Below are 13142 nucleotides of genomic sequence, written 5' to 3' on the forward strand. Positions count from 1 at the left end.
AGTTTTTTTTTTTTTCTTTTTCATCCCCTTCTATGTCCAGTGTTCAGGTCTGATTAGGTAACAAATTATGGGAAGTAGGTATAAAAAATAGCAGTTTTTTTCACTTGTGTTCATTATTAATTGTGGCATCAACTTCCAGAGATGACTAAAGTAAGGCTCTTAAGCCATTTAATTAAAAAATGTAGGAGAATACTCTGAAACACCATGTTGCAAAACATTGCACTCCATAAGATCCTCCTCATTTTGGTTTCTTGCACAATTTCCTTTTATTCTTGTCGTGGAAGGATCGTGCCCCGTGGGGTGTGGTGGTCACCTCAACAAGAGAACCAGGCTCCATACAAACGGGGGAACCTCCACCCAGAGTCACAGAGGAAGCCTCTGCCTCCTATTTAAAGGAGAATTTCAAATGGTCGTTCATAAACTATATGGGAGCTTTTATCCCTCAGAAATGTGAACTTCCCTTCTATTTTGGGAGATCACGAAATCTTCTCCTGTTCCCTTCCTGAGGTGTGTGTAAAATGAGTTCTCTTATCAGTTCTGCCTGCCCAGGAGAGATAATTTAGTGGCAGAACAGAGAGCGTCCTTGTGTGATTTCTACCCGGTTTCCTTTGCAAATGCAGCATTTGATTTCATGGACTTTTTATTATTATTATTATTTTTTTTTTTTTTACTAGAAGTTGCTGAATCTGAATGAGCTATAATCCCTCTTTTTAATAGACTGTATCAAAAATGTTTAAATTCCATAGCATTGGTGGAACCGTACATTGTGTCTGAGGACAAGGCCTAGGAGCATTTGGAGTGTTATCAGCAGCTTTAAAGAGGTATTGGGTTTGAAGATAGAGCGTGTGATGAAAGAAAGCCAGACCCCAGCAGGTTATTTAGCTTTCGGTTCTGAGCAGCCTGTCATAGCTTGCTTCTGTAAACCTACCAAATGTGATTTATCTGATCCATTTCAATGCAAAGGAATGAAACGGCTCCTGTTAGCAACCAGTAGAGAAACAGCAGTTGTCAACGCACAGGGTGGGTGCAGCTTAAACATCTAGGCTAAGCACTTTTTAAATTAGCACTTTAATCTTGTTAGTGGTCTGTAAATGAGAACCTCTCTCGGCAATCAGATGTTCACAAATAGGGCCATTTCCCCAGGACCAATGATCTTGAGAAGATGGGCTGTCTGGCTAAGGAGGATTGACTTTGCCGCAGGGTTTTACCAGAGAGCCAGACGCATCACGGCCACTCTTCCTTTGGGAGCACGGGGTTTGACCGTCTCGGGGCGGCTGGTGTCACCCCCCCGCCACCCTGACCAGCCTCTCTACTGCCGTTTCCTTCCACAGCTCTCTCTCGGATGTCTATGATCTCCCTTAAGGCAGGGAGGTGGGACCCCCGAGAGGACCCAGAAGCGTGCTGGGGGTAGAAGGAAACCAGGTAACCTCACTGCAGGTGGCAGAAGCCCCAGCACCTTCTCTGGGGGTGGAGCCTGTGCCCCACATTCACCAGTGTCTCTGAGTTGAGTGATCAGGCCACGCTTCCGCCCTAATGTCTTCATTTTCTCTCAATCCCCAGCCTGGGCTGTTGGGCTTCTGACGCCCTCTCGCTTTTGCTGGGCCATTCCCCTGGGGGTCCTGTGTATGGTCACATCCCAGCTGTATTTCTTCTGGCTGGCTGACCTCATGGGCCGTGAACTTGCCCCTCACACGTCTTTGGAAAAAAACGCCTGCTTCTGTGTACTACTGCCTTATCACTCACGTGTGGCCCACGGCATCACCTGGCTCCTATACTGGGCTGATCAGAAGCGTCACCTGGGGAATTCTCCAAAAATAGATTCCATGACCTGCTCTCAGTTCTGCTGAATTTGAATGAAATATGGAATGTGGGGATGTGCACATTTTTGGAGTAACTTTCCAAAGGAACCCTATAATCAGCCAGTTTGGGGAGCTAGTCTCTGGGGCCACCGCCTTTAGACTCTCCCTGTCTCAGCCTTGCTGTGGAACCAGCTGAAGGGCGATGCTGGGAAGAGCCTCGTGGTCTGACCAACTATTAGAAGGCAGACCTCCACACCGTGTCTGCTTGGTGAGCAGATGGCAGAGTTGGCAGGCTATTCTGAAGGACTCAAACCCTGACCTGGGTTCTAGTCCAGGTTTAGGGAGGAGGCATAGAATCCCCCACCTCTGAAAGCTACCGCAGACCTGCCTGAAGGGCCTGGAACACCCTTCAGCTGAAACCTCATATCCCACACTCATCTTAACATACATTTTTGATCATTATCCAAGAACTATGTGAAAATATACTTGTTAAAAATAGCAATGCCCAAGTATATAGAGGAGTCGGTAAATAGCCCCTTCCACCTGGCAACTCTGGTCACTTCCTAAGTGAGCCAGGTAATTCGCTGAATGTTTCTACCCTTGTAGACCACACTGCATTCATATGTGGGGAGAGAGACAAAGACAGAGAGAGACAGAGCCATCTGTAACCATGGCAAGTTTCTCATTGCTTCCATGTCTTAGTTTCCTTATCCGAGGATTTAATAGTAGCACCTTTCCCACACGGCTGTGAGGAGAATTAGTGAGTTAATATTTGTAAAGCTCTTGGACCAGTGTCTGGAGGGCAGTGAGCACTGTCTGTGACTGTGGTTAACCAGCAAACAGGGCCATATACTGCAGGATGTGATAGACCTCAGGCTGGTGGCTTAATTTTTCACTTAATATTATATCTCGGAGGGGCGCCTGGGTGGCTCAGTCAGTGAGGAATCTGCCTTCAGCTCAGGTCATGATCTCAGGGTCCTGGGATCAAGACCCCACGCTGGCGGGGGGGCGGTCTCTGCTCGGCGGGGAGTCTGCTTCTCCCTCTCATTCTTCCTCTGTGCTTTCCTTCTTTCACTCTCTCTCTCTCTCTCAAATAAATAAAATCTTTTTAAAAATTATATTTTGGAGCTTTTTCTGTGCTAGTACACACAAATATACCATAATTTTACAATAGCCACATAGTATTGTATGCATGGACTTTAATAATGTCCTTCGAAGGCCAATTGTGCTGTCTTCAAGGATCAGCGTTTTTAAAATACTACAATCCACGAAAAAAAAAATACACATATTTGCAATAAAGAGGGGGAAATCTGTAGAATAAAAAGTCTGAATTGCTGAACCGGTCTGCGGATTTTCAGACTGAGAGACAATGACAAAAGTCCACTCCGAGTCTGTCCCCACCTATGCCCTGGGCAGGAGTGCATGAGAAGATGCATTCCCTTCACAGTAACATGCTGGGTGTGGCAAACTTTGCAGTCAGATCCACACCAGTGGGTAGTACAGGAGGAGGCCTTAGACTAAGCACCGTGCCGCAGACAAGGCAGACTACAGGTGCCGTCTCCCATGCAGCAGTGGGAAGGACCCCCACCTGACCCCAAGGTTGCTGGGACGTGAAGCATGACGTGGCCAAGTCCCAGTACTGGATACATACTAGGAACCATTTCAGTTCCTTTCTCTTCATTCCACTTGAACCTTATTGCCAGCACGTAGTTTGGAGTCCAGCAACGTCCCAGCCTGCTGTGAAGACGAATACACTGGGCAATTGTGTCCAAATGCACAGGAAAAACAACCCTGTCTCATAAAGTTCTCAGAACTAGCTTTTCTGCTTTGGATACTGCCAAACCCAGTGATTTTTTTTTTTTTTTAATTTATTCGACAGACAGAGATCACAAGTAGGCAGAGAGGCAGGCAGAGAGGGAGGGAAAGCAGGCTCCCTGCCGAGCAGAGAGCCCGATGCAGGGCTCTATCCCAGAATCCTGGGATCATGACCTGAACTGACGGCAGAAGCTTTAACCCACTGAGCCACCCAGGTGCCCTCAAACCCAGTGATTTTAATGTTGGCATCGCTATCGGTGGTATCTTCTCCTGACAGTAATTATAATATTGAGCCAATTGCTTCTTGAGGACACAGAGAGAATTAGATATAGAAAATAGCACTGACTCCCCTTCCTATGCAAAAGCTCTCAGGATCTAGTTATGGATGGTTCCTGCAGCGGGCACTTCACTGATCTCAGTGTGAGGGACGGCTGGGGTGCGTGGGCAGGGCCGGCCAACTTGGAGCCCCGTGTTGCTGGCTCACACCCGCAGATCCGCACGGACAAGCTGACCACTGGAGCATCCCCTTAATCTGTCCGAGTTGTACTTTCCTCATTTATAAAACAAGGGACAGAACACACATGTCCACGCAGAGTTGTGCAGATTGACGAAACAGCAGAAGCCAAGCACCTCGCTGAGTCTCAGGACAAACGGGAGAACGTCACTCAGTCTTAACACCTTAGTTCCAGATGCAGCTCAGGGCGTCCTGACCCAGGTCAGGTCACCCATCAGTGACGACACCAGGACAAGAACATGGGACATCTAACTTCTGGCGAGGGGCTCCTGCCATCAAGCTACTCGCACTCAGAAGCGCCACCTTTCATGTGGAAACCCAGCAAGACTGGCAGGTACCTGTCTTGTCTCTGTCGCGAAGTTAGCGGTTGAGAATGTATCTACAATCCACTCGTGCAGTTTCAGGACCAAGTAATATTTTAGCATAATTATATTCATAGAAAATGTCAGTGACGACCATTAAAGCAAACTGATAATCCAAGTTCCAATGATTCTATTACAATTAACTAAAAATCTTCATCAAAACCAAATGTGCCGGGAAAGACCTTCATCAGGTGAGGAAGACACACTGTCTGAGTTGCAAAGTGTAACCTTGAACCCGGAGGCGCCCATGTGATTGCGTGTCTGCGCCCATGGAGCTTTAGACCTACTGGAAGCAAGACCAGATAATGAGACTTTGCTCCTCCTCTACAACGTTCCCTTTAAAACCCATGTTGGAATTTTAAGTCGAAACCCTCCTCTGCGCTTCCCTGGGGGACCTGCCTCTTGCTGTTATAGCCAAACTGAACACTAGATGTCACTGTGTTGCAACAAAATTTGGATTTTGAATGCATTTTTATGTGGCTGGAAATAAGGTGTTCCTTAGGACTCCCCTCCCCCCCCAAAAGTGATCTGTCTTTCTGAAGGAAAAGTCTTTCTTGATGGTTTCCTAAATGGTCATTTGGGCAAAGTATAAGGTTTACTGATCATCTATGGAGATTTCAAATAAATGCATGCATGAAGTATGTGTCTCTTTGACATATCAGCATCTTCAATGGTTATATTCTAATATCCATTTTTCCCATGGCTTTGTGCCCTAAGGTTGAGAGCACTGTAGACTGAAATCTTCCCTGCTCTGCTCTCAGCCCCAAGCTGTCTCCTGACTCCCCGCTTCTCACTGCACTCATTACCACTCAAGGCTTCTCATCATTTGCTTCCCTGTCTCCCCAGCCTCTTGTCAATGGCAGGACCATAAGACCAGCATTATGATGTAGGATATCTGGATGATTTTTGCCTTTCCTGCCCCTAAGTTGTTAAATCCAGCAAGTCGACAAGACCTGACTTTCATCTCTAAAATCCTAACAAGACCCTCTCCCTGTCTTAGTTCAGAAATTCATATTTTTAAGAATGTGCATTCTTGAACATCAATCTCCTAACGGGATTCTCAAGTTCAGGTTCTTCCATCTTCACTCAAGGAAACAAAACAAAATAAAACAACAACGTCCTCCATCTAAGCTGCAGATCCAGACTCCCAACCTGGAGGCAGCCCAGTCACTGGCTGGTTTCCTGCTTGTCTTTGAGGACTTCTTCCATGTTATGCCCCTAAGCCTTTGCAGGCACTGCTGTCCCTATCCAGAAAGTTTAGTCCTTTCCCCAGCTGACCATTCTGTTGTGCAAAACCCAATTCCTGCATCTGTACATTCTTCATCAAAGCCCCCCACCCCTTTAATTTTTGCATTCCACATTCTAATTATTTCTCTATATGTCTATCTTCCCTTTCACTCCTGTACATGTCGCAGGAAAGAATGATGTCTCTTCCTCTTTGTTATCTTGACAATGCTCCATATATGGTAGGGAAATGGATGTATAAATGACATTTTTATAGAACATACCATACTTTCCTCTAATTTTGAATTTGTTAATTAAAGTTTGAGCCGAATGTGGAAGTGGAGATTTCAGCTGAAGCCCTAACAGATGGACAGATGTCACATTCCAGAACAAGGTGCAAGATCTTGAGGCTGGATTTCAGAAGGAAGAGAAAACCAACCCACATGACTCATCAGCCCTCATCCATCTGATGATCTGAGAAGTTTAGAAGAAGCTGGAGTGGGGGCAAGATTTTTCTAGTGTGAGTTTTGATGTACCCCGAGAAATGAGGGACATTCCCTTGTACGGTGGGTCAAAGGAAAGGTACTTAAGGGAAATTGCTCAGAAGCCTGGATATCTGTAGCTGGTATTTTGGCTGACACATTACACTAGCCCCTGGCTCCCTCCTGAAGGACTCTGGGGCCGGGGGTGCCACTGTGACAGCTGCATGAGGGGGAGGCTGGCCCTCTGGGAGAAGGATGTGTGATTATTCCTCACAAGCCAGGCACGGGCTCTGAGCAAGACGGCAGATGTGTCGGACTCACCACTGTCCTAGACAGCCCCTTCCAGGGCAAAATTGACCCAAGAGAGCGCTGACGCCCAGGTGTTGAAGAAAGAAATAGAGCGCCATGGGGAACGGCACACCCATTGTTAAGCTGCTTTCCGTCCCTTACCTACCCCGTGCCATGCTTTTTGATGCCAGGGCTGGGTTGCAGCCACCTTGCTCCGTGGCCAGGCAGGGCTCCTGAGCCATTCTGCGCTGGCACAGGTAGGGGCTGACAGCACGGCCGGAGCCGGAGGAGCGCGGGGCCCCGTCCTCTCTTGCAGAACTCTTCATGGCAGCGGCTTACGGGGCAGCCTGCTTCTCTCCACAGGGTCTGTTGGGCACCCTTTATTTCAGTTTCTGGATCTGCCCACATGTCTGGAACCGCCCCAGCACTCTCTCCCGAAGCAACACTCCTTCAGTGGTCTGAGTCCCAGCTGCCTGGGTTCCCGCCTTCCTGCGCCTGCACTACCAGCACCAGGGGCAGCCCCCTCCTCCCAGCTGGGATCCAGCTCTGGGAGGGTCCTCCTCCAAGCTTCCACGTTCTCAGTTCTCATAACCCGACGTCTTCCCGCTGTCACCAGGACCCAGGGCAGGTCACCCTCACACCAAGGACAGCTCTGGGACTCCAGTGCCCTTACTTGTCTTGCAGTTGTCCGATGACTTCCTAGCCCATTCCCTAGGTAAGTCCTCTCTGTTAAAAAAGCTATGTTCTGCACAACCAGGGCACTGCATGTAAGGAGCCTCTAGGGCCAGGAGAGGTTGTGAAGAGCCCACAAAACAACTCAGGGGAGAAAGTGTCAGCTTTACACACCTGTGGTGCCAGAGTGAATTTGAGGAGTAGGAACCTTCATCCCAACCCTTTCCCTTCCCGAACTCTCTAACCCTGAAGGGCCTAGTATTAGCCTCAGCAGCACTAGAGCCTGCAAGCCGGAGCCCCAGCAGAGAAGGGCTAAGATCCCACCTGGGCTGCAGGGCTGGGGCGGGGGGGGGGGGTGTGTGCCTTAACTTTGTTCAGGATCAGGCTTGGTTACTGCATTGGACTGGATCCAGCCATGGTTTAACTGCTCTATTTTTTGTGATACCAACTAACCTGATTGCTTTGGTTTTTTACTTAAAAATGACCCCAGGGGCGCCTGGGTGGCTCAGTGGGTTAAGCCTCTGCCTTCGGCTCGGGTCATGATCTCAGGATCTTGGAATTGAGCCCCGCATTGGGCTCTGCTCAGCAGTGGGCCTGCTTCCTCCTCTCTCTGCCTGCCTCTCTGCCTACTTGTGATCTCTCTCTCTCTCTGTCAAGTGGATAAATTAAAAAAAAAAAAAAAATGACTCCAAAAATGTAATAAAGACTGCCTTATAAATTCCATGTCGGAACAAATGGAAGAACCAGCCCACAGAGAAGGTTTGAAGGAACATGGGGCACACGCATGGCAGGCTTGATGCCGGCAGTGGGAACCGCAGACAGGCGGTCCGTGAACACGCAACAATAGGGTACACAGCCCCGTGCAGACTAGCTTGTGGTTTTGCAAGAGCCCTTAAGGGCACCAGGCTCAGGACAGCAGCAGGAAGGAAAGCAGATGCATTTCTCTTTTCTCCTTTAGCCGAATTACACCGTCCTGCTTAGGCCCAGCGCCTGTGATGCAGGCTCTCAGAGATTAGAGGACTTCTCTTGGAGAATTTACACATAATTGCATTTCTCAGTCACCTGCCTGTGTACAATTAAGGACTGGAAACTCCCCAGGTCAAAGATGGTGTATGCTCACCGTTTATTCCTAGCAGGTGGCAGAAGGTCTGACAAATGCCAGCTCCTCGATACATAGTTCCTAAACGATAAGTTCGTGGGACTCAAGACCCTGGAGAAGGACTACTGGATTCTATGGATTCCATGTGGGGGGCCTGGAGGTGGGATTCAGGGGAACTTTAAAAATGACAGGGAAAGATAGTGAGCTTGCTTTGGGGCCCTCCAGGGAAGCAGGGGGACTAGGGACGAAGAAATTTCCCTCCGGAAAGGGCGGTGAGGCTGGGCATGGGGCAGCCCCCCCCCCGCCCCGTGGTGGCGGTGGTGCGGGGCCAGGGGGCGCGTGCAGGGGGAGGGCGGTGGCGGCTGCGGGGCGGGGCGGGGCGGGGGGGGGGGGGGGGCGTGCACGGGGAGGCCCTGGGCCCGTCCGGCAGGGGGGCTGCGGTGCACGCTGCGCCCCGGGCTGGATCTCCGCGCACGGTCGCGGCTGCAGCCCCCGGGGCGGCCCCTCTCCCTGCCCTCCCTCCGGAACTGTTTTTCTGCCCCGCTCTCTGAAAGCCTTATTGATGGCTCAAAGTGAGCGCCTCAGCCCACGGTTTCCTCAGCCCCCGGAGCAGCTTGCATTTCCTCTGACGTGGCCTCTGTCTTCTGCCCTCCCCAGGAGCCCCGGGGTTTTTACATTTCAAATGCTCGACAGCTGGGTGAACTGCTGCTTCCGCCCGAAGAAGGGCTCTTTGCATTTCACAATGGCCGGCCAGTGGCGCCGGGCTCTTTTCTCTCCAGCTGTGAGAGAGGCTTTTTCAAGTGACTCGGAGAAGCTGCTGTCCAGCTGCGGCCTCGCCCTCTCTCGGGCTCTGCATTTTAATCAGGGGCCGCTCACTGCCTCGTTTGTGGGCTCCCGCAGATGCACCCCTGCCCCCAGCCTGCCGAGCATCCCCAGAGCCCTTCCGCTGGCTCGGGCAGGTGAGCCGGGGACTGATGTCACCGCAGGTGTGCCCTCGCCTGGCCCCGGCCGCGGAGGGCCGTCTGGGGGCCCTCCACTGCCCCAGCCCGCAGCAAATCTGCTCCGAGTGCACCCTAAGCAACAGGGCCTCTGACAGACTCCTTATAGCCAGATTCCTGACGAGCCCGCGCGGCGGAGAAACACACTGGACTTTTCTGCCCGCGGCCAATGAGCCTGCACGAAGCCCGGTGGGTGGGTGGGGGGGAGGGTCCTGATACAGTCCACAGCTGGAGGGCTTTTGGAGGATCCCAGCTTGTACCCTCACATCTGCTGTGCATTCCCCACTCGGAGCTTTCGTTCACTCTGGTCCCTGTTTTGGAAAACTTTCTGTGCCATATACGGTGACTGTCCCTACCTGTGGAACCAACCCATGTTCTGGAACCCGGTGTACAAGGCTGCCTGGCCTTGCCTTCCGAAGGCTTCTCTTTGACCAGCCAAGGTGTCTCTCCACGGTATTTTGCTTCTCTTTAGACAGAACAGAAAAAAAAAAAAAAAAAAAAAATCACTGAGTTTTCACTTCGTGCCAATTGCTCACGCCTGCCACATGTATTCCATCTCATTTAGTCCCTCATGTTGAGATTGGTACAGTCATTTTCCACACAGAACTGAGGCACGGAGTCTTGGCAATGTTGGCCAGGCACTGGCAGGGCCATGACTGGTGTCTGGCAGCCACGTTTCCTCCCCAGGCTACCTAGGGCCATTGTCTTTCATTTGGCTTATCTCCCTCTTCAGCCTAGAATCTCCCTGAGGACTGGACTCTGGTATCATATATGTTTGTGGGCCCTACAGTGCCCATCCTCGCAGACATGAAGGGATGCAAGGGACAGAAAGGGAATGACTGGGGATGCACTGCGCCCACCCACCATGCAGTGAACTATAATTCGAGCTTCCGTGGCGAATATCCGACGCACCATCAGAGATCTAGCAAGGAGAGGTTTAATGTCTCCATTTTTGATGGTAAATAATACTTGGGTCGTGCTAGACAGTAGGAAGGGAAAATGTACTGAAGCTGCAGTTCCTTCCTACTTACATTGATCTATTTCATGGGCCGCCCTCAAAGTTGGTTTCTTCAAGGGATGACGGACATGAGCTAAATCATCTCCTTCGTCTTTTCATCTAGAATGATGCACTCCTGGGCTAGAAGCCGTGGCCGACTTTCTTTTATTTCAACATTGCTTTCATGCTTCTGAAACTTATTTACTCACCACAACTCAGGGAGATGACTATTGTTATTCTCAATTTACAAATGAGGAATCAAAAAAAATAGAATTAAAATGTCTATTAAAATGTCTATTAAAACCAAACAAGGACACAGACTTATTCTAGAACACTGGAGGTCTCAAACTCATAGTCCTAACTTGGCCTAGTGCCGTATTATACTTGGACCACATGATATCTTCTTTCATAAATTTAAATTAATTAAAAGCATTTAAAAATTAGCTTACACTTTAAAAGTCCAGATGCCTGTCTTCCTGACCAAATATCATGTGATCTAGCAACATGGGGTCTTTGTTTACTCATGGAAACAATTGGTTGATACTAATTAATTCCTGACCACTATATTCTTTTTTTTTTTTAAAGATTTTTTATTTATTTATTTGACAGAGAGAGATCACAAGTAGACGGAGAGGCAGGCAGAGAGAGAGAGAGAGAGGGAAGCAGGCTTCTTGCTGAGCAGAGAGCCCGATGTGGGACTCGATCCCAGGACCCTGAGATCATGACCTGAGCCGAAGGCAGCGGCTTAACCCACTGAGCCACCCAGGCGCCCCATCTGACCACTATATTCTAATGTGAGCTCTCCTGCTTGTCAAACTTCACCTCTAGCCTGGTTTAGTAATTCACAATATCTGTCAGGCTCCTGAAGGTATTGACTTCAAAAGCTTTACCTCAAAAAGCTTCAAGAAACACCATTCCTGTCAGTGGAAGAGTCTGTGACATGGAAACAGTTATCTTTAAGGGATGGTGGCCTCATTTAGTCAGAATCTGTAGCCTATGTCTCTCGAGCTCTGCATTCTGACATAGATTTCAAAGATCGAGCAGGTTACTACAGGGATCTAAGGATGGTTAAACATAAAAAAATTAATCAACTATTAGAAAACCACAAAACTATTAGAAAACCAATCATTTCCATAGATTCAGAAAAAATAACTAGATAAAATTCAGCTCTCTTTCATAGAAAAAAACCCTCAGGAGTTGAACTACTAATCTTAGCCATTGCAATATGATAAGAAAAAAAAAAAGCAAAGCAAAGAGAGATTTTAGGATTTAAGTAACAGAGCTCACTTTGACAGTACATAGACTAAAATTGGAACAAGACAGAGAAGATGAGCATGGCCCCTGAGAAAGGATGACATGAAAATTCACTGTTATATAATTTTTTTAAAAGATTTAAGTAAGAGGTAAAATTGCTCTGTAATATGTAATATATTTTGTAATGTAATATGTAATATATTTTCCACAGAAAGTGTAATATGTAATATGCAAATATAATATGTTTTCCATAGAAAATCCAATATAATCTATACACCATTAGTACTAATGAGCAACCTCATATATTCAATTCACTTGTTCGGCAAATACAGATTCAGTGGAGAGTGGCTACTCTTGGTACAGCAGATACAGCAGTGAGTAATACAGAAAGTCCTGCCTTTGCAGAGCTAACCTTTTAATTTAAAAATATTTACAATATGTCTCATGATGCGGTATGTTCTAGAGAACACTAAAGCACAATTGATTGCTCGATGTATTCTTTTAAAAGTTTGTGGTGATGAAGGAAGACCTCAGTATTAAGATGACATCTGAGTAGAGCCCTGAGGGAAGTAAAAGATCTAGTGGCTAGCTGGCGGGACAGTGAGCACAAATGTTGTAAGTGAGAGGCATGGTGGGTGTGCTGACTGTGCAAGGAATCAGTAAAACTGCTTGAGCCAGTTGGAATGTGATGCCAGATGAGGTTGGGGAAGTAACATAGGGCCAGATGACAGAATGCCTGTAGCTCCTTGAAAGATTTGGCTTTTACATTGAGAGACATGGGGCTTCTGAAGGGTTTGAGGCAGAGTATTGTCTTATAGAATCCCCCTGTCTTCCCTGCTGAGAGAGAGAGCAGTGAGTGCAGAAGGAAGATATCGGTTAGGGAATGACGGCAATAATTAGGGAGAGAAATGTCTGTGGCTCGGAGCAGCAGTAATGCTGCATTGTGAGAGACCAGTAACTCCTGACAATCCTAAAGGAAGAGCCACTAACTGGCTTTGTAATAGACTCAGTGTTATACCCGAGTTTTGTTTTTTTTTTTAAAGATTTTTTTTATTTATTTGTCAGAGAGAGAGGGAGAGAGAGCGAGCACAGGCGGACAGAATGGCAGGCAGAGGCAGAGGGAGAAGCAGGCTCCCCGCCAAGCAAGGAGCCCGATGTGGGACTCGATCCCAGGACGCTGGGATCATGACCTGAGCCGAAGGCAGCTGCTTAACCAACTAAGCCACCCAGGCGTCCCTATACCCGAGTTTTTAACATATAACCTGGAAGAATGGAATTTCCATTAACTAAGATCCTGGAGACAGCGGAAAGGAGTAGGTTTGGAGGAGGTGGGGAATCAGGAACTTGGTTTTGTACACATTCATTTTGAGGTATTGACTTGGTCAGTTTGGGCCAGGCTTACAGTGTGGTAAGAAAAGCAAATCTTAACGGTGTAAAACACAAGTTTGCTTCTCACTGAGGCCATGCCCACCATGGACTGGAGAATTCTCCAGAACAGCTGCTTTTTATGCATTGACTTAGTGACATGGTTCTGCCTTCCCTACTCACCATCTTCACACTCAGTGATGACGGGAATGGCAGGATCAGAAAAGTGGGCGAGGGCCTCAGAGGACCTCAGCTTGCGGTTGTGCACTGGAT

General features: G+C 48.3%; 1 non-coding gene across 1 annotated transcript; it reads left to right on the plus strand.

The window, feature by feature from the left end:
- The first annotated feature begins 11529 nt into the window (after positions 1-11529).
- Positions 11530-11635, plus strand: LOC125110142 (U6 spliceosomal RNA). The gene has a single exon (XR_007130473.1). It is a non-coding gene; the product is annotated as a U6 spliceosomal RNA (small nuclear RNA).
- Positions 11636-13142: the final 1507 nt, after the last annotated feature.

This window comes from Lutra lutra, chromosome 9, assembly GCF_902655055.1.
Source record: "Lutra lutra chromosome 9, mLutLut1.2, whole genome shotgun sequence".
Taxonomy (NCBI): Eukaryota; Metazoa; Chordata; class Mammalia; order Carnivora; family Mustelidae; genus Lutra; species Lutra lutra.